This window comes from Dermacentor andersoni, chromosome 2 (genome assembly GCF_023375885.2).
Source record: "Dermacentor andersoni chromosome 2, qqDerAnde1_hic_scaffold, whole genome shotgun sequence".
Classification (NCBI taxonomy): domain Eukaryota; kingdom Metazoa; phylum Arthropoda; class Arachnida; order Ixodida; family Ixodidae; genus Dermacentor; species Dermacentor andersoni.
Window position 1 is genome coordinate 19,420,790 of NC_092815.1, and position 27,169 is coordinate 19,447,958.

The 27,169-nt window shown below is 46.9% G+C and overlaps 1 protein-coding gene and 1 pseudogene across 6 annotated transcripts in view; both read right to left on the minus strand.

Annotated features, from left to right (window-relative positions):
* Nucleotides 1–27,169, minus strand: part of by (focal adhesion protein tensin) — a 330,425-nt gene that overhangs the window by 128,980 nt on the left and 174,276 nt on the right. The window lies entirely within an intron of this gene.
* On the minus strand, nucleotides 7,897–8,077 carry LOC126542883 (U2 spliceosomal RNA; annotated as a pseudogene).

Here is a 27,169-nt window from a genome sequence, read left to right on the forward strand (position 1 = left end):
ATAGACATTTTTCTCCCTTCAAGTGTACTAATTTATTGTGTTGCGTCTGCTCCATGCCTTGCGAAATCGTGGGCATAAGTAGATGTCGCGGAATCACTCTATACTGGTAGTACACGCTGGCGACCTTTACATCGAGTAATGCCATCCCTGCACGTTCAACCGCGCTGCCCGGAAGTAAATCCAAAGGAGGCATAATGGCACGAAGAGAGCCCCTGGCAGCAGCAGCAGCAGCAGAGCCAGCACCAGCTAGGCGAGACACGTGGCAGCTGAATCCGGCCGCGACAGACGCCACGCAGTGACACGAGCGTCGTAAATCTGTCACCGCAGCGGCGACGGAGAGCAGGGCTGCACGCCGCGTCGGAAAAGGCGTCGTCAGGCTCCCTCGGCAGACTAGGCGGCCGGAGCACGCGTTTCGGTTTGTTGGGCAGCAGCCCTTTTGTCCCGTCCTTCGGGCCTGCGCCTTCTTTTGTCTCGCCGGCGGCGGCGACGAGGGAACAAGCTTGCCATCAGCGGCGTTGCACCCAGCCCAGGCTGAGCTGGTGGCGTCGCGGAGAGCCGCGTCCTCTGCTCGGTCGCTTTCACACCGCTTCGGAGCCTGTGGCGTCGTGCACAGTGCCCCGTCTGTAGTGCACGCGCCAAACGCCTGCGGCTGATGGAGCCGCGACTTCCTGCTATTGAGGTGTGCGTTCTTTGCGACGCTTTAGACATGCCGCTCGTGCAGCCATTACAAACATCGACTACATGGCTGGACCGCTTGAACGGATGTAAGGAGTCGTAACTGCCGTGATAGAGAGTGGCTAAATGCGACGGGAATAACCGATGTGTCACCCAAAGTTTGCAACAGTCATCCTGCGCTCTCATTTGCTATAGGCGTTCGATGCTCACTGGTGCACATATAACTCGATATAAGGGAGATGAAGAACACGTTCCATTTCTTCTATGTGGTTTGTAACAGCTGCCGCGGCTAGAATAATGTAACACGGTAGAAAGCGACAAGAAGAAGGCGCGTGCGAGAAGACACAGAACAGTGAAATAGAGCAGGGAAGTCAAACAAGAAGTGAAACAGAAAAATGTTTTTAGTGTATAGTACACGCTCACAAGCGGCTGAGCTATAGCTCAGCATGTTTAGCTGCCTCGCTTAGCTATTTAGGAATCAAATCAACCACGCGTACCAATAATGAATCTTCAAGGAAACAACTTGATTCTTACATTAGACATCGTTTGCACGCATTTCCGCTGTTGGTTATATATGCCATTAAACTTCTTCCATTCAATGACTAAAGCAATCTTATTTGGCTTCTTTATGAGCCCCCAAGTAATTACAACCCGTCGCGATAGCTTAGCGGCTAATTAAGGCGCTGCGCCTTCTGAACACTAGGTCACTGTTTCAATTCCGGTCGCGGCGGCCGCATTCCGATGGGAGCGGAATGAAAAAAGCACTCGTGTGCCGTGCATTGGGTGCACGTCAAAGAATCCCAGGTGGACAAAATTATTTCGGAGTCCACCACTACGGCGTGCTCCACAATCCTATCGTTGTTTTTGGCAAATAAAAACCCCAGAATTATTTTCTTTCTTTTTTTTTCAGAATTATTAGAGACAGCAAAATCTAAATCAATCAAATATCCGCACGGTAAGCAATGTAGGTGCTCAGCACGGCTACCAAGAAGTGCGGCCCTCCGGTGGCTTCAGAATCTACGACGCCATACGACAGAGGGAGAAGATATCCCGCAATTTATGTCTACGCTGGGCGCCAAGACATGAGTTACGGACATAAGCTCCAGCCGGAGACATGGTGGAAAGAGCGTGCGCGTAGTAGCCACGCAGCTGGCTTCACCTTCCACTCCTTGGTGGCCCCACGGAGTTCACAGAGCCCTTTGGGAACACAGCGCCTCCTCGGCGACGCTTCGGGACTGAAACACTTGGCTAACACTTTGTTGCACCGTAGTTCAAGGAAGCCAGTGGGTCCAAGATACGATCCTTGCGATCAAAACTGCGCAGCTGGACTGCCAGCCAAGCACGACAAAAGAGATTTTTTTCAAAAATTACCAGAACCAATTCTGGCGCTATGCATTCGGTGCAACTAACAAACTCCCCCAAAGACGACGCGAATATACACCAAGTTCCGAGCAAGCAGTGAGATAGACAGAAATAAAAATAAGGATATATATATATATATATATATATATATATATATATATATATATATATATATATATATATATATATATATATATATATATATATATATACATATATATATATATATATATATAGAGAGAGAGAGAGAGAGAGAGAGAGAGAGAGAGAGAGAGAGAGAAACAAAGCACACACACAGAATCATTGCTGTTCACAGCACAGGATAGCAGTTCACACTTGTTAGCGTAGAGTGGCTCGTGCAGGTCTGTTCTCCATAAGAACGACCGCAGTGCATTCGTAAAGTCCTCTGCCGCGACGGGGCCTGTGCGGTCGGCATTCTAAAATTATTTGTTCTGACATTGGTCTGTCATCAATACTGGCTATGGCGACATCGTTGTTTTCCCAGCGATAGTCATCACATTTGGCGGCCACGTAAATCAAAGTATCAGCAGGCGTTTCGAGATTGTAAAAATGGAACTGCCAGCCTGAGTTATACTGCCTGCTGCAGGACGGCCGCAACATGCGGACGACTGTTGTCGCCGCTGATAGAGCCACGCAAGAGAATAGTGGCTGGGTCACTTCATTTTTAATGTTTTCATACAACTTGTACAATGCGTCAATGTGGCATGTTGCACTGTTAGTCGCCTCAGCACAGTATACCGCCATTAACGATATGAATTACCGACCTCCGGCACACCCTCACTGCATTGTACTGTATAGTAGTTGGTGAATGAATCTCCACTTATTTGCCCCTTTTGTACCCACCGCAACTTCAGCGTTACCGAAATCGTTGAGCACCAGGCATGCGACAAAGCGCAGCGCGGACAGGATTTACTGGATCCCGTGTGCTACGTATATAGTTTACACAGCGCCGTGTGCCATCTAGAGGTAACATAATATATATAATGACCTGCGGTTTTATTCTAACATCAAAAGAAATGTTCTATAGCACTTGCCAATGCTTTGCATGCTGTCACTAGAGTTTTGTAACCATATTTAGCATTATTTTGTTCGCTTCATTCCATAAAACGCTTGGAGTTGTCAAAGTTAATTAATTTCTGGCGTATTACGTGCCAAAGCCACGATCTGATTACGAAGCACGGCGAGTGGGGGGCTCTATAATTAATTTTAATCACCTGGAGTTCTTTAACGCGCACCTAAATCCAAGTACACGTGAGTTCTTGCACTGCGCCCCCATCGTGACACGGCCGCTGTGGCTGGGATCGAACCCGCAACCTCGAGCTTAGCAGCGCAACGCCTAAGCCACAGGGCTACCGCGGCGGGAATTATTGTTTGCCAGGCTCGTCCAGAACTTCGGTTGCCGCGAGCTATAGCGCCAGCTTGTCGCTTGTACGCTAGCAAGGTGCGCATACGACAATGGTTTTCCTTCTTTCTTTTTTCCGTACAAACTGGACAAGCAACGATGCCAATATCGAACGACGCTGAACATGAAGTGGACTAATGTGGCAAAAATTAAGTCAGAACAAAGCAGCGGTAAGCTTGAATTCTTCTTTTAGTTCTGTTCGTTAAAAAAAAAGGCAATGAAAAAAAAAAGTGCAGGCAAGCCCTCGCTACGCCGTCCGACAGCTTTGCAGGCGGAATGCAACACTTCTACTTCTGTGCGGGCTGCCTCTAAGTGCCCTCGACGGCAACCTTAACCTTCGAATTGTGCGAGGATGTTCCAAGCGGAAGGCTTTAGAATCGTACTGCGAAGCAGGGGCTGCCCAGTGCAACGTACTGCGGAACGCTGCCCCCCCCCCCCCCCCGCCCCCCGAAACAAGGCAATAAGATAGGGAAAAAAAGAAAGAAAGAAAAGAAGGAAAGAAGCATATGTGGCCGAATCATTGGCACGCAATGCAGCAAGATCAGCCCATGGAGCTAAATGATTAGTACACGCTTGTCACAGCTTTCATTTAAAAGCGCATCGCGAGAGCTAGAATTGATTGAAAGGAAAATGGAAAAGACTTTTGACCGCACCGCATCTGTTGCGCTCGTCCGACAAGTTCGGAAGGGAAGAGGATGAGACTGTAAGGAGCGATGAGCAAGATGGTTTTCACGGCAAATATGCCTAAGTGCAGGAAGAAGCAAAATCATCAAACGACTGCCGACACCGAATACTTTCCGAACGATATCAGCTTCGAGATTCCAAATCTCTCTCTCTCTCTCTCTCTCTCTCTCTCTCTCTCTCTCTCTCGGTTGTGGTGGTAGTGATGATGTTGCGGCAGGCGGGTTTAGCCTACTCTATCTCGCAATCAATGGCTTGTTTTTGTCTCTTATCGTGCCTTCTAGGGCGAATTTTCATGTAAGCGAAATATGCAATAAAACAAAAAGAAAGAAGACGTCCAAGTCAATTCTCGAAAATGCCGACCTCTCGACTCCACTTCGTTTACCGCCGAGACCACCCAGCAGTAATAGCTGTTGACAACCGTTTCGAAAGATTTTCACCAGCGTCAGAGGAAGCGGCATTCGAACTCGAACGGCGCGCTGTCTTGTCGTTGCACGCTCATTTGCACGGAAAGCAAAAGAAAAATGAGCAAAAAAGAAAAAACGAAAACGAATGCAACCGTGAGACAGCTGCGCCCGATCACGTATTCTTCGAATGATGCACGCTACAGGATGCGTGCATGGGATTTGAAAGCGGCACCGACGAAACGACGCAAGCGCCGTCATAGACGTGATTTGAAGAGGGCTTCCTCGCAGGCCTGTTTGATGGCGGATGCCATTATACACGGAGCAGACGTATCCACTTGAGCCTGTGCAAGGACGCAATTAGGCATGTGCGAGTGCATCTATGCCCTTGGCTCGCTTCTATATAGTGGCGTGCGTGATATTTTACGCTGGAATTTGCTTTCGCGAATATAGACTGTGTGACACTGCGACGCCTGATGGGAGAACCTTATAGAAATAGCACCAGGAACGCGTGAAAAAATCAAATGTTATTATTAATGAAGACCTGTTTTAGCGTCGCCATTCACGTAAGGTGAACAGTACATCATGAAGAGAGAGCGTCTCTGATGACCTCGCTTCCTATATAATAAAGCGCGCTATCCCACAATATAGTAATGTCAAATTCATCACAAATATTCCAATAGAAACGTTATTAGAATAAAAGGGTGGCTGCTATACGCACGTGTATTGCGAGGAGATTCTTCGCGCCACGAAAGACTTCCAATAAGAGGACCACTCGAGTTGACCTTTTCACAATATAGGTCCGTAGACTGCGAATAGTGTACGCGGTGTGTGCTGCGTCGACATCGCACCGTCTATTCCTCCACATGCTTCCTTTCTTCCATCACAGGCACTGTCACCTGACTTGCCGTATATTTAGAACAGCGTTGCGTTGAGTGACTCGTCCTTGTGCTGCCTCGTTGGGCAAAGAACGACGTTCCATTAGTTTTCTTAATCTCAGCGATGGCACTCGGGCCGAGCCCAATATCGTGCCCCTCTTAAATCGTCGGCTGCATGGTATCCACTTGGTGTGGAAGCATGGTGCAAAATCTGCGGGGCTCGCTCCAACACGGGACGACACAAGGCTAAGAGGCACCAGCGCTTAATTCTTTCTTCGTCGGCTGAGAAATGTGGCCACTTAAATGGCCGGCTACTGAAAAATTTCACCTTGCGTCAGTTCTGTTTTGCCCCGTATTTTAGCTCAACGTACCTTAAACTGTACTTCCCCTCACCCTCCTCCGCTTTCTTCTCCTTGTATTAGGAGCGGGTTCCATCTGCATATGGAACAGTCCATTTATTTCTCTCTTACTCTCGCATCCTTTAACCAGCCTTTCTCAACAACGTCGTTCTACTACACCTCATAAGCATCACGACAAAGCGGAATGTCAAAACGACACAAGCAGAGAATGGGAGAACGAGAAAAACAGAGCAACACAAAGTATATCTTGTTGCTTCGCCGTCCGTGTCCCGTGCATTGGAGGCACGTTAAAGATCCCCTGGTAGTCAAAAATAATCCTGAGTTCTCTATTACGGCACGCCTCATAATCAAAGCGTGGTTGTGGCACGTAAAACCCCAGAATTCAATTCAATTCGTTGTATCGCGGCCGAGAGCAACCAAGATTTGAATGCCACGGTGAGCGATTCGCAGGAAGATTAACTCTCGCTAATTAAGGGCGACGTTAGCGCCGACGGTTGCAGTTACGAAAGTCACGCAACGTGTTATACTATGCGCCTTTGTTGATTCAGACGGACCGTCTCGTCTGCGCTGCCATAAGCCCGATTCCATAAAAGGGCTAAACGAAGGTCGAGCGCGCGCCCCTACACTGAAACCGACGAGACGAGCCAGACAGCGTACGCGGAAATAAAAATAAGAGGGAGATAAAGATATTGTGGGCTTTCCGCTGACAGGCCCGGCCCGCCCTGAGCAAGGCATGTTATGTCTACCGCTGACGAACCCTGCGTAAACTAGACCCCGCCGCTTTGCTGCTGCGTGCCTCGCGCTGCGGTTAAGCGGTTAAATAACGGATGTGAAAGAATGTAGACAGCAATACGTTCAATGCGCCTAGCTTCCTGTGCGCTGGAACAGCCACGTTTCAGATAAGCAGTCCGACATTGAAGGCAGACGACGCAGACGCGAGCAAAACCATAGAGATTTGCCACAACTACCATTTTGATTACTAATGATTATGAGCGAGGAATGGGCGCTCTGGAAGAATGGGCGCTACTTCTTCGTGATATCAAACTTCTGCAAAATCAAGGTTGGAACGTGAATCCTTTTAGACTTCACGTTTAAAAAAAGAAATACTGGAAACGAAGTTCAGTGCGTATAAATAATGTTATCTTGCCGTCTATATATGCCGTCATATTTCTGCAGAAATGGCCGGCGTAAGCACTGATGCTAATATAGTGAGTGAAATTAACCGCAAGGACAACTAGTCGCAACCCACAGGAGCACCAAAGTTATTTTTGTTTGTTACCGTCCACACGGTGCAAAATAATTCATTGTAAATCACCACTCCCGAGAAGATTAGCTTCGGGAGATTTTTCGTGGAAGAGTGTTCGGTTTTAAGGCCAGAAGCCCCATGATTATTGTCGCCAATGGTCATGCCTGAGCTCCATCAAACAAGAACGCTGAAGAACAGACAATTCGTAGGCCGTGTGTACGATAAGTTGGCGCGTAGGCATTTCAGGACGCTGACAGCAGATACCTGCACCACCGTATTCCACATATCGGAGGGAAGTAACCAGCTACGTTATCGACAAGGGTACGCGCATGCTCAAGTTGTTATCACGAGACGGTGGTCATCACGGTGGTTATCACGAGGCGGTGCTGCAGATAACAACGGCCACGTGCTCGCGAGTTCCCCTTAACATATCTGAGCTCTGTACATTTAATAGACATATGCGTTTTGGCTCTGACGCAAAAGTTGGAAAGCCCGTGGACTGGCGGGACCAGTATTTTTCTCACTTTAACTATACAAATTGCAAATATTTAATAAGATATGAAATATTAAGCAAGTCTCATTTATTGCTGCACCTAAAAAAACGTGAAAATTTAATCGAGTTTATTTCATATACATTTTCTCTGTTTGTACACTCGCTTTCGACATGTACGACTCCGTATAAGTGCATCTAGTATGTACAATCGCCTGGTTTCTTTTACAGCGAAGCTGTATATAGCTAGCTTCTGGAAAAAATTTCATGCGTCTATCGAGCCGCGTAGATCGATAATTTCTCCCCATACTCTATGTGCTAATATTTACCATATACTTTCCAGTATCCAAATATTTTTCAATAACACCTTCAAACCTTCATACGTGGGCCAATGCCGAAGATGGTGCTATATGCCGGGCCGACCCGCGGCGGCGGCGAAGCAGGCTTTAAGCACTCCGCCAACTTGCAAAAATAAGTTTAATATGTTAGGTCCAAATATAACCCGCGTAGATATTAATATGATAAGAACAGATACTACAATTTGACTTGCGTCGGCCATGTCTACGTTCGCACCACCCCTCTCTTTGTCGGCGTTCCAAGCGCTTGCGTATCTCCTTTCCTTCCGCTCGTCCGTGGTGGCGGTCAAACGTGCTGCCAGCCAAAACCGCGAGGCGGAAAGAAATGTCAACCGGCCACTCCCGCAAACTTGGAACGTTTTACCGGAGCAACGGCCAGGTTACAGAGGGATCTTGTGGGGAACCAATTTTGCGTGGCCTGTGCTGCGTGGGACCGCTTGTGATTTTCGAGTGACCTCACAAGTATTACTGCACTGCGGGACGTCGACCAACGCATGATCGCCTTGACTACGGTAAAGCAGTGTGTGCCCTCGGAGTGCACTTAGGTGCGTGTCTGTTGTATATGCCGAGATTCGTTAGTGAAAGGTGTCGTGCCGCGTTTTGCAACAATACATGGGTATGCATACCCCCCGGTGCCTCATCATCTTCCGAGGCTCAGCATCGTGGAGGTGCGACTAGTCGCGCTTCGCCTTCCTTTTATGGGCGTACGGCGTTTCACGCACGGCAATAGAGACAGTTCACCATTAAGGGGCCCACCTACAGAGCTTCGCTGGTCATCCACCTTCACAGAGTGGAATGGCACTGAATTCTTTGCACGATTTTCATGTCCGAAACGCGTGTTTCGTACGAGCCGTGTGCAACATATGTTCTTGCTCCATTTTCGCGCGCAAAGTGTCCGCCTACCCTTTCTCAAGCCTCCTTCATCATACTTCTTCCAAGTTGAAAATTGTTTCTGTCATTTTTCTTAATCGATTTCTTTTTGTAGACTTTGTTCCTTACTTTCGGCGGAGTGTCCGACATATCCAGGAGGTCATCCACCACTACACTTGCGAAATAAATAACTTCCTTCCAGAGGCCAGGAAGAACAAGAAAAAGAAAGTATTTTCATCCTCCCATGACTGTTATGTCATGATTATTACAACGCGACGATGTTCATGCCTCAGTATTACCAAACTAGTTCGATGGGAGATTCGTGCTCCCTTACTACAGATAAATATGACGAAAATGTATTTTACTGATCGTGAAACAAGTATGACATCGACGTCCGAAGACCCCCAAAGACACACCTCTGTTTACTTATGAACAGGCGCTTCCAAAAACCAACCAGCCGCTTCCGGAACACCGATCGCAAGACCACTTTCAAGAAGGAACGCCATAAGAGAACCGCTCCTCCCGGCTACTTCTGTCTTGAAGAGGCGCACGCTGGCGCACCCCCAATGGACTTGCAGAGGCTGCAACCGGAAGGGCGAGAGTGGAGGCGGGAAAAGAAAGCGCGATACCCTCATGATACCCTCCTCATCCCGCCGCAACTCGGCACCAACAAGCAGCCGCTACGCAGGGACGCGGCGCCATCTGTCGGCGTTTGCTGGAACATCACTCGGAAGGGCGAGGCCTCCGAGATTACACTGGCGCACCGGAGCGATCTTGAAGGCTACGGCAGGCGGGCTGTTCGAATGCGCATACCGGTTGCAGGACTGGTACAGGAGGGCGATGCAGGTTACAGTTACTGTAGATGGTTCCAAAGTTCTTGAGAACGTACAGAGAAGTTATACTACAGGTACCCCGTCTATCCCCCCGCCCCTCTTCCGTCGGCTTTGTGTACATGGCAGCGCTACATGACACTCTCGCTTGCCTATTATGAGCGCACGCGCACACGCAGATAAATACATGAATAAATAAATAAATGACTTTATGATCTAAACATCTATACATTGCGGCGCTTCTACAGCGCGCAGTGGCGTCTCAAGTCGCGGGAAACGGGAGCAAAGAGGGCGGTCACCGGTCATTCTGAAAGCCCAAAGTGCATGATCAATCAAGAACGTTCCAGAACGGACGGTTTACACGTTGGCTGCGCGTGCGATAGAACCACATAAGCATCTTCAGATGCCGCACTTCTTTAGTGCAGATATAATGGCCACACCAAAATGAATTGGCATCGTGTTTGCAGTGTATTTGTTCCAGACTGCGCCGCAGCCTAGAGTTTACCTGAAGCATTGTGAAAATGATTCAGCAAATTAAAAAAAAGAATGTTCTTATTTTACTGGAAAAAGAAAAGCAGAAATAGAGAAACAACACATGCTGATTTTTCAAGACAGTGCAGTACTATAATGAAGCGGTCTTTTTCATTTCCAAAGCATCATTAGCAGTAGTGAAGTTCAGGAATTGGTCGGTAAGTTCTAGTCGTTCCTTGGCTACTAACGCGGGCTAATTGTCATCGCAATTATTTATTGCATGCTACATTTTCGCAACACGGGAATCGAAATCAGCCGGTGTTCAAGTAGCCTTCATTAACCATGAACGTTGCTACAGGCACCAGTTTCCAGACATGTTTCCCCAGAAATGTGTGGTATATACATTGGTGTTCCTCGTATTCTTCCTGCCAACATTTTTTGACGGGACCTTGAACGCCGAGATAAGTTGACGCATATATTTTGTGATGGACATCTTGAAGTCGCAGTAAGTGAACATAACACAAGGGCTGATTTTCCATTCTGCTACTGCAACACACGTACAGAACTTATAATTTCAAATGATTTCATAAATGCCACGTAATAATCTTCTTACTTTCGATTATCAGACTGTTTTTGACGTCCGCTGAAATGAATAAAAAGGCTTCAAAGGGGGGCCGTTATAGTCAGCGGCACACTAGATAATGACGAAAAACACTCTCGGCAGGGCCCTTATAAGGTAAGCACGCCTCCTTTCAATCTCGTTCTGTTCTCGCAAGTATAGAAGAATACGTTAATGTACTTGCGCCCGCTGAGTCACGAAGCTGCGCGAAGCTGCGGATCGCAAGTATACGTGCCAGCGGATGCGTCTGCAGGAAAACATTGCGTGCCGGTGCTGTAGCGGTAAAGAAAGGCATTGCGTGTCCGCACGCCAAGTGAGAGAAACGACAGTGCGCGACGCGGTTTCCTTCATCAACAGGATAGTTCAGGGCCGGAAGCAAAATATATAAACGTTTTCTGGCCGTTCAATGAGCCGCACATTCTAGACTGGGCGTATCAGTAATGCACTACGTCGAGCGCACACTTGCATAGTACGTTGAGTGATTGTTCTAACGTAACTACATTGCAGTGTGAGCCCTCTAAAAGCCTACAAATCACCGCGAGACCAAGGCAGTTCTTAGATTTTATCTCTGCAATGAAAGTGGTGGTAGTGAATTAAAACCCTTTAACTACAGGAATGGCCTCAATGCCTATGGAGGGATGGGGAGAAGACTCGCCCAATTTGGGAAAAGACAATATTCTCACTCAAAGCTTTCCTTATGACAAATGAACCAAATTTGCCTTCACTTATGCAGTTTCAATACGGATAAATTTTGTACACACAGCTTTTACAGCTACAAGGTACGTGCGCCCCCTTTGTGGTCGTAAAGCCCTATTCTTTTTATTCAAATCTCCTGACATCAAATTTACGCAACCGCCGACGCAAGCACTGGGCGGTGACCCGCAGCGTTGTTTGTACCGCCCAATCACACGCTCTCCTCGTATACATGAGGTCACTTTTGTTTGCTTTCAAAACGAATAACATTGCCTACCTTGACAGGTTTTACTTATGTAATTGGCTCACAAGAGGCCTGCAGGAGTAGATTTCGTTAGGGCCGAGCTAGCGCAATGAAAGTAGATAACCGGACGAACAAGGTGGTGCCGGCGTGCCCGCTTCCGCTTGCTTGGCCTGCGGTGGCTGGCCGAAAATCGCTGCGGTGTGAAACGGAAGGTTAAAAATGCCACTAAAACGGGTCTCCAGCGAAGAAGTGTTGGCAGAGCGATGTCGTATAAGTGCCGAAAGGCCTCGAAGACGTTACATTGCCAGGTAAAATTTTTATTATACGCAAATAAATTCGTTCTCCCCAACAGGTCCGAGTAGCCAGTGCCAGCAAGAGCGGTCGGTGGGCAGACATCTATTTCGCTCGAGACGGGCTAGTCTCTGGCTATAGCGAAAAAAAAAAAACAGTTTTATTTCGGCATGTTAGTGTATGTTTAATGCGTACACGTCGATTTGACGCAGTGAGTTATCGAACTTTTGTGACGTTGCGCGACAGAAAGGCGAAGTGCGCGCGTCCCGAAAGCTTTTGACCAAATAGTGGGTTGATGGAGAAAATGCGTGGAATCGGAAATAATTACTTTTATTCGGTCTAATGATGCATAGTCAGTGTGTACACATAATATCAGATGGGAAGGTTTTGTGGTTTTCGTGGCGTTGCGGGACAGACAGGTAAAGCGGGGGTAGCTTGAAATATTGTTGACCAATTGTGGAGGGCTGATTGCAGAAATTGAATAGAAACAGGTTGGAATATTTTTTACGTTGTAACGCCCCAGTTATCTCATTTTGAAACAGCCCATTACATTTCACGCACTTTTCTTATCACCCGACGCGCCGAGAAGTCGACCTCGGTGAAAACGGCGGTGCCCGAGCCAATAAGAAAGACGAAATTAACCAAACAGAAATGAATCGGTTTAACATGAAGTCCCTCCAACTGCTTGGCATGAAGTAGAAAATGGAAGAGCTCCTACGGATGCGAAGACGGTAGCGCTGTTTACGTGACTCTTATCTTTCATTCGTCTCTCGAATTCTCTATCATCGTAGACTCCAAATAGCTACCTCAATTAGTACCACTGCGCCGTCTGACACCTTCTGGGAAGCTTGTTGAATGCAAATACATCGCGCGTACGCAACGGACAAAGAAGGAGATCCGCGAAGATTACATATTCGGCGGCAGACTGCCAACAAAAATGAATGTATACGAACGATGCATATGATTAAAGCACTGGAGAAGAATCGGCTTCCGATAATTTCCGCTCCTTTGATTAGTATTCAAGGTGGTTTCTTTCGTACGTTTTTCTAGTTGCGTCTTGATACATGCCAGAGGATGCCAAAAGCTTTTGAAATGACAAATGTCTGAACTTATGACACCTACCCCGCGCAGAGTTATTGCTTATGCAGGCAGTTAGCATGAATGCTACTCCCGGATACTGGAATCCACGTTAAGTATGCAGGCAGGACGCTGCTCTGTCGGCCGCATAATACCACGCAAAGCAACGGCGATGACTAATACTTATGCCTACAAAGCGCTAAAACGTATGAGTAAGATACGTGACACACTTATGTCTTGTACGCATAACTTTTCACGTCATTCTACACGTAAAATACGCCTTAAATGTTGCTGCAGCCACTTAAGAATATATTTGCTTGTAATGAAAGACCAATTGTGTTAAATCAACCAGCTGTCGGCTTATCAGAAAGAAAGGACATGTGTTATTTACATATTAACCATATATACAGTATCATTAATCCGTATCACGAGTTCAGTATTCTTTGTCGCATGCTTCGCAGCTATATACTAAAGTAGTGTCGGTGTTATCACGAAAGAGCTTAACACGCCCCTCTGTGGTGTTTCTTAATTAAAAAAAAACAGAAGTAAGTAATGGAGTTTCTTGTTCGTTCGTTCGTTGTTTGTTTGTCACAGAAACCACAAACCCGCTATCCTAAAATCTTTAGCTGCAGAAGCGCGTGCGATTGAACTGTCGCACTGTCGTACACTGTCGCACTAAAGATCAACGGCAACAAACTAGCAGCTGCACAATTATAATTGCGTGCCATAACGGAAGGGAAAGGCTGCCTTGCGATGTTTTTGCTTCTTCACATATACCGAGCATAAGCATACAGTCAAAGCATAAAAAAGCCTAACAATCCTTCATTCGAGCCGTGTTCATTTGAAACATGTTGTCGAACAGCTCATCCACGACAGCTCCCACCTACCCCTCACGCAAAATCCTCTCGGAGGCCTCCCTTTGAGGTACCGCATATAGAAATAAAATTTGACGAAAAAAAAAATAAGACATTTACGGTTATTTTTGCTCGTTTCTGTGGAATGATCTGCACATGCTGGTGTGGCTATACTCGAACGATTTCATGAGCTGTCGGTGAGTGCCCACACTTGAACGCCGCACCGTATTCAGCAGGAAGCCTTACATCCACGAAGAGCAATGCTGTGGAACAACAACTAAACGGTTTACATAGTAAAGCGAAAGTAGCGCGAAACGTGGCCTTCACTTTATATAATAGAACCGCACCAACTCGCTGAAATGTCAGCCTTGCTGCATTACACAGGTAAGGCTGGTAAGGCCGGCATGCGAGATGAAAATAGTTTGGAAGCAACACGATGAGATATTCGCAAGAACAAATAAGTTAAGTGTATATTTGAACGCAGTGAGCTCTAGAATGAGTTGCTTAATCTTCTGAGACAGATTAGAAGAACTACTAAACTGCGGAGGGCAACGCACTCGCTCCACACTACCGAGAACGCGCCGCACACTCGCGGTGGAGGGCTCTCGACACCAAAATGAAAACGGCCTTGAATGTCTGAGCGCCGGAGGCGAAACGTCATGGCCCCAGGGAGAACCCCGCTTGTTGACTTAATTGGCAGCACCATCCTCTTAATTTTCAGCTTCTTCGCGTAGCGTCTTCCTTGAGTATCTGGAGAGAAGGAAGGTAACATAAAGACGAAGTGTCGAGCTTCTTTAACATCATCGCTAGAATTGTTCTAGCCAGGAGGTCCTGTCAACTCAGACGATATTTTTCTTCCGACACATCCGCCTCTCGTTGCAGTTTAGATTAATGACATTCGACGCAAAGTGACGCCCCACCTCCTCCTTTCCAACCTCCTAGTGCAAATCTTCGAGGCTGTTTATTTGGATTGCGCGGGCAGCGACCTCGTGCGAAGCTCATCTGAACTCTTTGTTCATCAGTGTGAGCGCAGAAGTGTGGGGTTATTTTCTATTGCGACGTCTTTAAATCTGTTGACATCAGCACAAATTCTAGACGAACACGCCTTGAGCTGCGAGACGTACACATGGACCACGGAACTGCGCCGCCCATGCGTCCCACGCTACGAAGGCGTTCTCAACTGTTCTGCGAGACACTTGCCTTACAAGACACTGTGATTAGCTCAGAATATACTTGACTGTGCATCATGCTCATGTGTGGCTGTGAGTCGTTCTGCGAGCGTTTTCGTACTTTTACCTAAATAACGCGACCACGAATACAACGCGAGGGGGAACTTTCAGTCTCCCAGAAAAAAACATGTATGTATGTATGTATGTATGTATGTATGTATGTATGTATGTATGTATGTATGTATGTATGTATCTATCTATCTATCTATCTATCTATCTATCTATCTATCTATCTATATATATATATATATATATCGTCTTGCTCAAGGTTGCGAGTAATATGCCCCACAGCCCCAATGATGCGGCACTAACAGCGTAAGAAGCCTCCGTACGTGGTAGCGATCGTGATTGTGCCTATACAGTGGCTTAACTCACTGCAATTTGAAGCGCTGGAGAAAATAAAATAGAGAAACAAAAAGAACTGCGTCACATTCGTTTCACGAACCTGGACCGTTCTGGGGCCAGAAATTTCGTACGAAGATATATATATATATATATATATATATATTCATCGATCGCATCAGATTAGAAGTGGAGTATACAGGTATATAGCTTTTTGTACCGTATACGTCGTTGAGATACGCCTCGTTGCATGTGCGGCCATTCATGGGAGGACGTAGAACGCGTTCAAAGTTTGAGAGAAAAGATGTGGCTTTGAAGGAGACGTTGACGACCCTCGATTATCGTCCTTTCAGCGTAGAAAGGTTGCTTGGGCCATGGAATAACGCATCATTACAGCGATCAGCTCGGAGCGCTCTAAGAACCTTCCTTACCGAAAGTTACACTATGTATTAACACTTTTGTATGTCGATGTGTGTTATTGTTATGTGGCAACACTTTGTGTGAGTGATAGATTGATTAGTGTACAGTTTTCTTTTATATATTGACTGTTGTTGTTTAAACATGTTTACGAAATGTGCTTAATTGCCGGACCGTTAAATATCTACCTTTGCTCATACACAATCTATTGTTTGCGGAGAAGCTGGCGACACAACAGTTGCCAACATCTCAAATCCCATCAGAATAAATCACGCGCTTGGAGACAGAAACGGAGCGCGTGCACACAATCACTGCTGAGTTCACAGCGCAAGATAACCCTTAACACTTGTCAGTGATAGAGCCGCTCGTGCAAGGTTGTTGCCCGCAAGAATTGCAACAATGCATTCGTAGCCCTCTACTGCGACGGCTTGTGACGTCGGTATTCTGAATTCATTTGTTCTGACAATAGTCTGTCGTCGATATGGGCTAGTGCAGTCACGAGCGATTGTCTCTGAATACACCGTATCGAGTACAGTCGCACGAAACGTGCTCAAGTGCCTCCTGGAGACCACAGCCATCACAGGCAGCGTTGTCAGCCACTCCAATACGGAAGGCAAAATGTTTTGTAAAAGCTATTCCTAGCCATAGTCGACAAAGCAGAATAGCATTGCGTAGGCGGGTCCTGGTGGGATGCAAAGGCCGAGCGAAAAGTCCACGAGGTGCAGTCGGTTGTTTTGAAAACTTCGCGTGCCTCATGCAGAACGCGATGTCTTGTGTCAGCACGCAAAGTACAACTGCGTCTAAGCGTGACAATTGTATCAGTTTGTTCAAGAGAGAGAGAGAGAGAGAGAAAAAAAAAGAAAGAAGAAGGCAGGGATGTTAACCAGTCAAGAGTCCGGTTGGCTACCTTACGCTGGGAAAAGGGAGAAGGGAAATAAGAAAGAAAGAGAGAAGTAGAAGGACAGCACTGCGGAGTCAAAGGCGCTCGCACAAGCCAGACGTTCTCAGAAAGCCCAAAAGTGCTTGCACTGCCTTTTGAGCCGATTATCGGTGGGGACGGTGTTCTAGTATTGCCTGTTCACTCAGAGCACGATTATCTAGTTTCCTGAATGCGTTCGACATAGATGGGCTTTGTGCTCCTAATTGAGGACAGTGGCACAATAGGTGGTCAACGTTATCCTCGAAGCTGCATACATCATATGCAGGGCTGTCAGCCATTACAATTAGTGCTGAATGAGCTTTAGGACAACTCCCAACCACAACCGACACAGAAGAGACGCTTCGCGTCGGTGCAGTCCGGCCTATGGGGTCTGAGCTGCAGTGAAGGGTTTAGGCTGTGCAGTCTGGTGCGCCTTTTATGTACGGTATTCCGCTCTGCTAAGGAGAGCGTGCGTGCTAAAATGCGAAGTTGTGGCAGCGTCTGTCCTTGAGAGAGGAATCGGGACACAGCGGTCTTCTTGGTTTGATGTGCGAGCTGCCTTATCTGCGTCATCAGTTTCTATGATACAGCAATGACCTGGTATCCACTGAAAATAGATATCATGGCCTTTTTCTCTCACGTGATGGATAAGTTCCGCGATTTCGCACGTCAGTTGATCGTGAGTTCCACATCGGAAAAACGACTGTATACATTGTAAGACTGCCCTTGAATGCAGTTTGATGCTATTCGTATTGATCACATGAACTGCACCGCGGAAAACCGCGAGCTCTGCAGCAGCATACGTAGTGGTATGGAAAGTCTTGAACTGTTTAGTTATAGCGCTTGTAGGCATAAATTCAGTGCCACCGGAGCTGGTTAATGTAGTTGAGCCACCAGTATTGACGCGCGTGTAGTGGCTGTATTTCTCGTACAAGAGGAGTAAACTGAATTCCTTGAGTGCGGATGACGGTGAGTCCCAGTTTTTCCGAAGTCCTGGGATAGTGAGGTTTACTTGGGCACGGCGCACCCACCATGGAGGAATCGAAGGGTTTGCCGCAGGTACGTACACTGACATAACAGAGGCGCGGTTCGTCAAGACAGTTGCACTGAATGCCGCGTGAGGCCTTTCTAGTAGGCGACTTGCGAGGTAGTGGGTAGAGGTCCGGGCGAAGTTTCTTATGTGCACACGCATTGTTTCAATGGTGATGTGCGTTCAGACAGTGTAATCTTGAGCGACTGCAACAACTTTTGTCGCTGATGCGCTCCGCGGTAGACCGAGGCACATCCTGACGGCTTTGGCTTGGATGCCTTGGAATGTATTCGGGTTAGTTCTGCCGGTGATGGAGATGACCGGTAGGATACAGCCGGAATCCTATAAAGAGAGCCCTGTACAGTTGTAGCATAGAGTGTGTTCACACTCCCCTGGTCTTTCCTGCTAGGAACTTAAACATATGGCAAATTCCCTCAGACGTTTTTCACCTAATTCACACGATGGTTCCAGGGGAGTCTTCTGTCAACAGCCACCCCAAAAGTATGTGTAGAGCTAATTACTGCGCGCAGTGAAAGACGACAAAACAAACGAACAATTATTTCTTGTAAGCATAGCTATGGGTAATAAATGACTTTACTGCTTGCAGGTCAGGGCTTGCCTTTGTCAAAACTTACTAGCAATTTACTGTGGATTTAGTGACGATTTCAAAGCTATTATTAGGTAAAGCAGTCGGCCAGTGACGAAAGTTACTCGCGATCGAAACGTCTATGTGAAATCAACCACTAACACGTTTCATGAATATGAGAAATGCACAAATGTTCACTTTAAGAAACCGCTGAACTAATTTCAATTGAACATGCTGCATTGAAACGAAAACAAGAAAGTACTACAGTGACTAATTGTTGCAGAATATCGGTGCTGAAATACGTTAGAAATCTTGAGTAAGTTACAAATTTACAATTTCAATATTCAATATTGATGATTCTGATACCGAAAGAACGTATTGTTTACCAAATACCTCCATAACACATTCACAGTCCAGTGAGACTTACCCGTTGGCAGACCATTTCAAGGGGACGAATTTGATGCGTCGCTGATTATGATATAACAAACCGGCATTTCTTGCCTGCAGAATTTGTGTAAAGTCATTGGCCGAGACAAAAATACATTAAAGCTGTAATCCAACATGCTGTTCTTTTTTTTTCGTTTTAAGCTATCTATCTGTAGCAATTTTCTTTACTGCGATAGTTGCCTTTGTAACGCAGTTACGGTACTGACAACTTGCAATGTTTTTGAAATCTCGTTTATTCATTGTTAAGTTTCTATAAATATACTGAATGCCTAAATCAAGGCTCTCCTATAATCATTGGTGATCAGAACTAGACATTCTAAAGAGCATAAATAAATCATTGAAATTGATGGAGCTGTTCCCTAATTAGAGCATTCCTGCATCTCACAAGTGCTTGAAATGGGCAGGAAATAAAGCCAATGCTTCCTTTTGAGGCCACACACTTTGGCTGACACGTATTAAGTCATAGCTTGCTAGGTGCACAGAATGTGAACGTAGAACGAAACTGGCAAACGTTGGAATTACACAACATGTTTAGGAAGCCTGACGAAAAAAGAGTAACAAGAATTACAGTGCGAGCCTCGACCATGGAACTCAGGTGACATCACGTACTGTTTCCTGCGCGGGTTTTCAAAAGAACGGTTTTATTGAGTGTAAGTCACATAGCTTCTGCATGTCTCACTCGTAAGATGATCATGCTAGCTGGACCGCGCCTTCATATTAACACTCTTTTGTTCTATTTTATTTTCAGTTCCAGATGGCCAGACAACACTTGCAAACTAGTTCCTTTCACTCCTTAATTATCTCAAGCTTATCAGCGAAATATCATAACCCACCTTTCCCATTCGTTTTCAAGACCTGCGAACAGGCGTTAGTTACGTGATGTTTAGAGGTTAACGCGAAGTTAAACAGTTTTTCACAAATCCCAAATGTTTGAGCTATAGGAGAAAATGCTTAAAATCGAAGCTCTCTGAGAATCACAGTTACTTTCCATAATAGTGTTTGACAAGCAAGAGGAAAAATAGTAATAAAAGAACACCATCACTTTTAACTTGATTTTTGTTCATACAAGCAAATTTAGAGACATTGATGGCCATTTAGGATGTTCATTGGAATCAGGGCTGCGCTATAAATGCCAAACGATGAAAGTTGTGTATACCATCCCCGCTAGAAAAAGCGAAACGGAGACGGATTTTTTTTCTTACTTTTGCAGACGCGTGTAGGTCGCATATAATACCGAGTACAGCGCCGCCAAACTTTTACACCTCCACGTGCCAAGCACATGTTTTGAGCAGTATTCTTAAATGCTTCGAAAAATTGAGAGCAGTCTGCAATTTACTCCCAGTTACGTGATCAACTTCGCCCGTGGTGTGGGCCGCCTGAATTACCAGCTCGTCGTCGCGCACCAACAGATGTGATGTGCGTTCCTTGAGCGAGCTGCTTGTTCACGCAGAATCAATTACCACACCTTGGGGTGATCGATTCACAAGACACTGTGTTCGCAAGCACAGAGGGGCATAATTGCGAGAGGCGATAAGCGCTGTGCTATAGAAGCACCAGCGCCAACGGCTCGAGGGCAGAGTGTACGACATCGACGCCCGAGGCTGCGACGGGAATTCGTTCGAGACTGTTACGAAAACACGTTCCCCATTTCTGTCGCCGCGATGGTGATTAAACGCAGCGAACGACGTGCACTCGGCCTATACTGCAGCAACTGTTCATCAGGCAGTGGAAGGCAAGCGGCGACGACACGCCTAATTCCGTACACGGCCGTGGAAACTCCGGCTACAGCTAATGTGTCTCTTCCAGCATACGTATACGAGACTTCCAGCATGAGGCAATATTCATTCCGAGACTTGCTTTGAGCTGCCGCATTGAGCTTCGGTGCCCTTCCGACGGTATCCTTAACCGCTTAATAGAGACGACACAGGGGCGTTTCACCGGCTATAGCGGAGCATGCAGTTGCCGCTCGAGGGTTGGTGGGAAGATTACTACTACCGCGGCTGAACGCGCTTCGCAGAACGCGCAGTTCAAATAGTCGGCAATAACGGCATCCCAGCTAACAAGTCCATTATTCGTCGGCGCAACGGTCGGAGGCGTTCCCTCGGGGAAGGCATGCAGGGACCGATATAGAGACCGTTCGTAACCAGAAGTACATAAAGAAAAAAGAAAGCGTCCGCTGCTATCCAATCATGACAAGTGCTGCACGCTTTCGGGAATGCCCTTCGGGTTAATGGACCGTGAGAAGTCACGCATGCGATCGTAAATTCCTTCTCGCGCCTTCATTAATTACTTCTTATGAGCACGCATCGGCCGCCATTTGATTTAGGTTTCAGCGGCCGTGCTTGGCGCACATAGAAACCGGCTGGCACGCAAAGCGGAGTCAAAGCAATAAATGTTTGTCGAAATAGTAGAGGCACACAACGTAATTCACGGCATTCACGAGGCGCCCTGCAGCTGCGTCGCAGGCAATCTGTGCGAGCTCACTTCCCTCCCCCTCCCTCTTCCCCTCTTCCCTTCCCTCCGTCATGGCAGCAGTTCCTCGGCCACCGCGGTGTTTATTAATATACCCCGCAAAACATTAACTATCTTCTCATCATATGATTGGCACTTTTGAGCCCTTTGTCTTTTGACCTCCTTTTAACGATCACCGATCATCGAAATGACAGAGCTGGCAAACATAAATTTATGACTATAAGTTTCCGCTAGCGGGCTCTTTCAGCTGAAGACAACTGCATGCTAAAGAGTGGCACGTTATGTACATCAAGGTTTTTTTTTTTTCTTTCTCTCGTGAAAAAGGGTGCAACAACAGTATTTCTATGCGGAGCGCGTCAGAGGTGTCAGAGGTTCTCTAGCTACAGGTTGCCATAAGCATACCCCAAGCCGCGTCATCACGCGCACTTGCAAGTCGGAGCTCGCCAATCGGCATTGAATGGTCCACCTTGTCCAATGTGCCTGTCAGGACAGCAGCTATTGGTCGCAGGTTATGTAGGGTTCCAACGTGCTACAACATATCACTGCATAAGCACGAAATTTGATTCCGTCCCCCGAGGAAACTGCAGCTCAGTCTTGTTAGGAAGAAAATTCATCAGCGGAAGGAAATCGGAAGCTCGACGCCCGAACTGTGTCATTATCAGCGCTCAGTCGGGCCGATGATTCGCATGCACAAACGAAGCCCGTGGGTGACGCCTCTCCGCTATGCATAAACATCCGGCATGACTTAAAAAAAAAAAAAAACGTGGCGCACACGAAAATAGTTGCAGCGTCTTTCTTACACCAGTTCAGTACGAGTACAACAAAAAGGCTTCGATTTAATTTTGGACAAACAGATTTAGCTGAGGGATCGGTTGGAAGCACGTGCGTCCTGTTACTCAATTTATTCCACTGTATATAGGCTACGGCGCTGTGATGATCGAGCGATGAAAAGTGCGTAATGAAAAGTATAGTTTAACATAAAAATTCAAAAATAATAAAATGGTGGGTAATGTGGCGTCACACTTAAGCCCGAGAGTGGAAAGCAACGACTCAATTTAGTTCGAACTTATGCACACTCACTACAAAGTCAAAAACGAATAAAGTAAAAAAAGGAATTAAAAAAATAAAGTTCGAACGCACATACATTATCAGTACTCTGAATGAGCGTTGAACGATAAAAAAAATTCACAGCACATAATCCCCTCTTCGCAATGCCTGGAGAAGGCCACGGTCCAAACAAAAAGTCCCTAAAGAAAGCGTATAGTACTCCCAGTTGTTCAACTCTCAACATACAATTGTCGTCTTCGCTAGGAATTAAGCGGACAAGTTAACAGCATACTTCCTCATCTGGTTCCCCAAAAGCACACGATGCTGATTCAGCGTGTCCTATTTTATGTAGCAGTGGTTGGTGAAGACCTAGAATTATTATTATTATTATTATTATTATTATTATTATTATTATTATTATTATTATTAGTAGTAGTAGTAGTATTATTATATACGAATGCAATGTCGCGCTTGTTTATCAATAAACTATTTAGTTTTCTGGAGCAAACACGCTGTGCGAATTTGGTGACGTCACGAGGAGCCAGCGCGGGAGATTCAAGCGCACCTCTGGTTTTCGCAGCTTAACTGGCTGGCCACAAAAACCGCCCTTTCTGCCCATTCTAGGGGAGTATTTCAACCAAATCTAGCTTAACTCAATACTTGTTAGCTGTCTTCTTAAACCCACCGTCCTGGCAACCGGGAATACGGTATAGCCAGAGGAATAAGAGCCGACACGAGCGACGCACGCCGAACGAGTATACACATCTGTGTCCCGCACTGCGTGGAATCGAAGATTGCGCGCAACCTCGTGCCGCGTCATTCATTTTGCTTAGCCCACTGTTCGCTGGAATGCGTTGGGAAAACAGAATCCGCGCCGCGTGAGATATGCCAGCTGCGGCCACAACAGCGACACATTATCGCGGCCCCGGACGGAGTGGAGTCAAGGATGTTATATATAGCGCCCGCAGCCGGCCGGGCAGCGCGCACGCTTTGTCGCCGGCAGCGCGAGTCCCTCGGCCCACAGGACATGCGGGCTCGTCTCGGGAGAAGCCCTTCGCGTCAGGGCGTGATAGATGCGACGGCCTATTTTGCGGGCGCCTTCGCATAGCAGGCGACGGGCGTAAACAAGTAGCCGGCCAGATCGCACGCACACTCGACCACTCTCGCGCGTATACCGCGGACGTCGCGTAGAGAAACGCTCTCATTGTTGTTTATTGATTTGGAACACTACGGCTAGCTACTTCACGCCACCGGTCACGTGCTGCCCTCGAGTCGCATTATAGTTAAGCGCAGCTAATGCTCGCTTACCGCGGTCACATTCTGCAGTCGCTTGAATGAGGACCAGCGCGATCGCTGGATTAAAACATCACACGCACGATTGAAACGTTAGCTTCCTCTAGCGAGCTTCCACGCAATACAATTATATTGACAGGCTGGGAGATGGATCGATATGCGGCGGTTTCCTCGAGCACACATGTGAGGCGGCAGCAATTCTTTTATAGTTGCGCGCGCCGTAGATGCCCTCGGGCATTCTCACCGGGCGGAGTGAGCTTGGTTTGTTCTGGTTACGGAGCGCACGATTAATCTGTATTTTTTTTCTGGTAACCCTATACATGCTGCTGCGAATACAGCATCAGTTGAATCGCTTCGCCCGCACATTTTTTGGCGCCTAAGTTTGTTGAATGAAACGGCACATAATTAAATTAATACCGCGTTCATTATTTCAAATCAGGCTGCCTCTGTGGAAAGAGGTGGGCGTGGGAGTAATGGAGAGAGGAGGGACAGCGTGGGAGTCAGCAGCCGATCCAGAGGATGTCACCGAGAGCTCCTCTCAAAGAGCTGAGTCAACAGCCTTGTCAAATCATAAGCATAGCAGCACACTGTCCTTAAGGATAGTCAAAGGAGAACCCTATGACGAGCAGGTAGGCACAAACTCCACATGAGAGAGCGAAGTTCTTTCGTGTCTATTCTGTACAATCTATTCAGTATTAAGAAAACTATATTTTTAGAAGTTTCAATAGCCTACCCTCAGAGACGGCAGGTGCGTGACATACCAGGAAAGATGAAAACGAATAAGCACCGAAGTGGGCGCAGCCTAAAGTTATATTCCTGTACCGGCTCCCCATGATGTCACCGTTTATGGCAGTGTCTGTTCGGCGTTTGTTACCTGCTTAGGAAGAACGAGAAAAAGCTACCTTATATACGAAAGTATAAACAAGGACTCATGCAACCACTTGCTCTTCTTGCACACACGTGAAAATGCCGTGAAATTCCTGACGTCAAACAGACGTCATAGTCACCGCATTTTGAACGCACACGTCAAGATTGAAAGAGCGTCGCCTCCATTTTCTCCACTATACACGCCGCAGTAGCTCAGCCCGTTGTGCTGCTATGCACAGGGTCACGGGTTCGATTCCGATGAGCGCAAAATGCAAAAACTCTGGCGCGACAGGATCACCAGATGGTCGAAAATAAATCCGGGGTCTCCCGCCAGCGGCGTCCTATACGACCCGCGCTGCGCAGGCTGGGGACGATTACGCAGCTTGACAGCCGTCCTCTTACGGAAAACAAAATTCTTGGACCTCGGCCCCGGACGACATGAGCGCGAGCGTTTACTATTTTTAAAAAATTATTATTATTATTATTATTATTATTATTATTATTATTATTATTTTAGCATCGGGAGTGAATGAAAAACTGTAGTCGTTCTCAATTGCCTTCTTCGCGTCTGTGCGGACATATACGCGCCATATCCTCTCTTCTTTCCCCCTCACCCACCTCTCTTTATATTGTTTCCCTCAGTGCACAGCAGCCATCAGGAAAGTTACTCTGCTTAATATCTCTGCCATTCATCTCTTATTTTAAATCTCTCTCGGGACGAGAGACGCCACATGTTAATTTACTCCACTAATTATCTGTCTTTTCCCTTCAAATAAACGAATGGAACATTTTAGGAGACCAATCTATCCGTATAAAACGACTTACTGTTTCTTTTGAGTGTCCGTTCAAATGTTTTACGGCAGGCAGGATGACGTAACATACAGTTCGGCCACTAAATTCCTGTGTATCCAAAAGCGAAACGGTTGACTGCATCGGCTGAATAATGCGCATTTCGGTAACTTGTCACAACTGTACAAATAATGGTGCTTACTATGCTCTTTCACATAATTTTCTGCGCTACTGCAATTTCATTTTGTTATAGTAATGACTCAGTTAATCATCGACAGAGCTCAGCATCTAGTCCAAATACATAGCTGAGTTCAAGCACAGGCCAACCAGGAAAGCTCAGAAGGTGCGTGCGCCGATTTGCGATACCGATGATTACAGCGAGCCATTGACAGTTGCACCGAACTACGAAATCTGGCAAAAGCACGTCAACCTTTTGCGTGCAATCGCCCCGTCAGCGGTTGTCCAAGTAGCCTTCCTTTAGTTATGGGACGTTCGCGCAGTCTTACTGACGGTGCGGGTTTTCTCTCTCTCCCTCTCTCTCTCTCTGTTCTTTTTTTTTTTCGGCGTAATTTGTTGGTACTCTGGAACAACTGCACCTCCCAGTCCTTCGAAGCAAGACAAGCACCAACTCTCGCGAAAAAAATGTGGCGCACCCTATTCCGGATCAGCAGTGGGCGACCGGTCGTGGGGGACCGACGACGAACTGCGGGCGCAGCGTGAGCCCGGTGGTTATCGGAGCCGGGTAACCGATGATATCTAACGGCGCGGGCGCGCTGCCAGCACAGTTCGAAGAGCAGCAGCGCGCATCGGGACTCTGCCGCTACTGGAAAGATGTTCTGCTCCACACTCTGTTTGTTTATATATCCTGGCCAATGACGCAAGTTAAAGCTGCGGCCTCCCCCTTAAGCCGCCCAGCTGACGCAATCACCGAAGCCAATTGGGGAGCATTACTCGTGGCCGCACCATAAACATGTCAACGCCTCGTAATAAAGATTTCAATGTTCCAAGGACACTAACTATAGAATGTAAGTTCGCATGCCACGATCGAAAAACGAAGGACTCCTCGAGCGAAATGCTTTTAGAAGATGATCGACGGGTTGTATATATCGCAGAGGGAACGACCCCGAAAAGATCGACAAGACGACACTCACAGCGTTCAGTATGTCGTCTTGTCCTTCGTTTTCGTGGTCGTTGCCTCCGCGCTATACAACCCAATGGTCACGAACCAGCAAGCTAAAATTTCCACTATCTAGGACATCAATTGATATCGTTTACTATTGGCATAGGTGGAAAACAGGAGAAAAAATACGACAATCTGGCCAGCGCCCTAATTGCGTGAAGGAATCTCGATTGATTACAAGTCCCGCTTGTGTATTCCTTAGATTTGCACCCCCAATTTTCAAGAAATAGAGAGAGAGAGAGAACTAGCGATACTCAGCGCGTCCCATCGCAGAAAGGTTTTGATAGGTTCAACTGACTCTTTAGAAACTGCTTATTTGAACAAACGAAATTGATGATGAATAGAATGCAGACACCGATCAGTGGTGGTCACCCCGCGGCTAAGTCGAATATTCTAAGGTTTCTCTACAATCAAGTGTAGGAGTATTTTGCACGATTCGCAGAACAGCACAAGGCACGTTTTTGTGGATGGTTCCCGGTGACACCTACGGCCCCCCACGAGTCTTTGAAGCTCAAAGAGAAGGTTTTGACACCCACCGACCCAAAGCCGAGGCCCTGTTCCTCGCGTCCAAGCCTTAACCACAACAGGCGCCCTAGTAGCTTCGCCACGGCTGATCAGCGAGTTCGAGCCGAAGAAAAACAAGGGGGCCGCTTAAACAAGAAACCGCTGCGGCGAAGCCCCAATACCACATTTGCCAAGACCAACAGGCACAGTCGGTGCCACCTAAA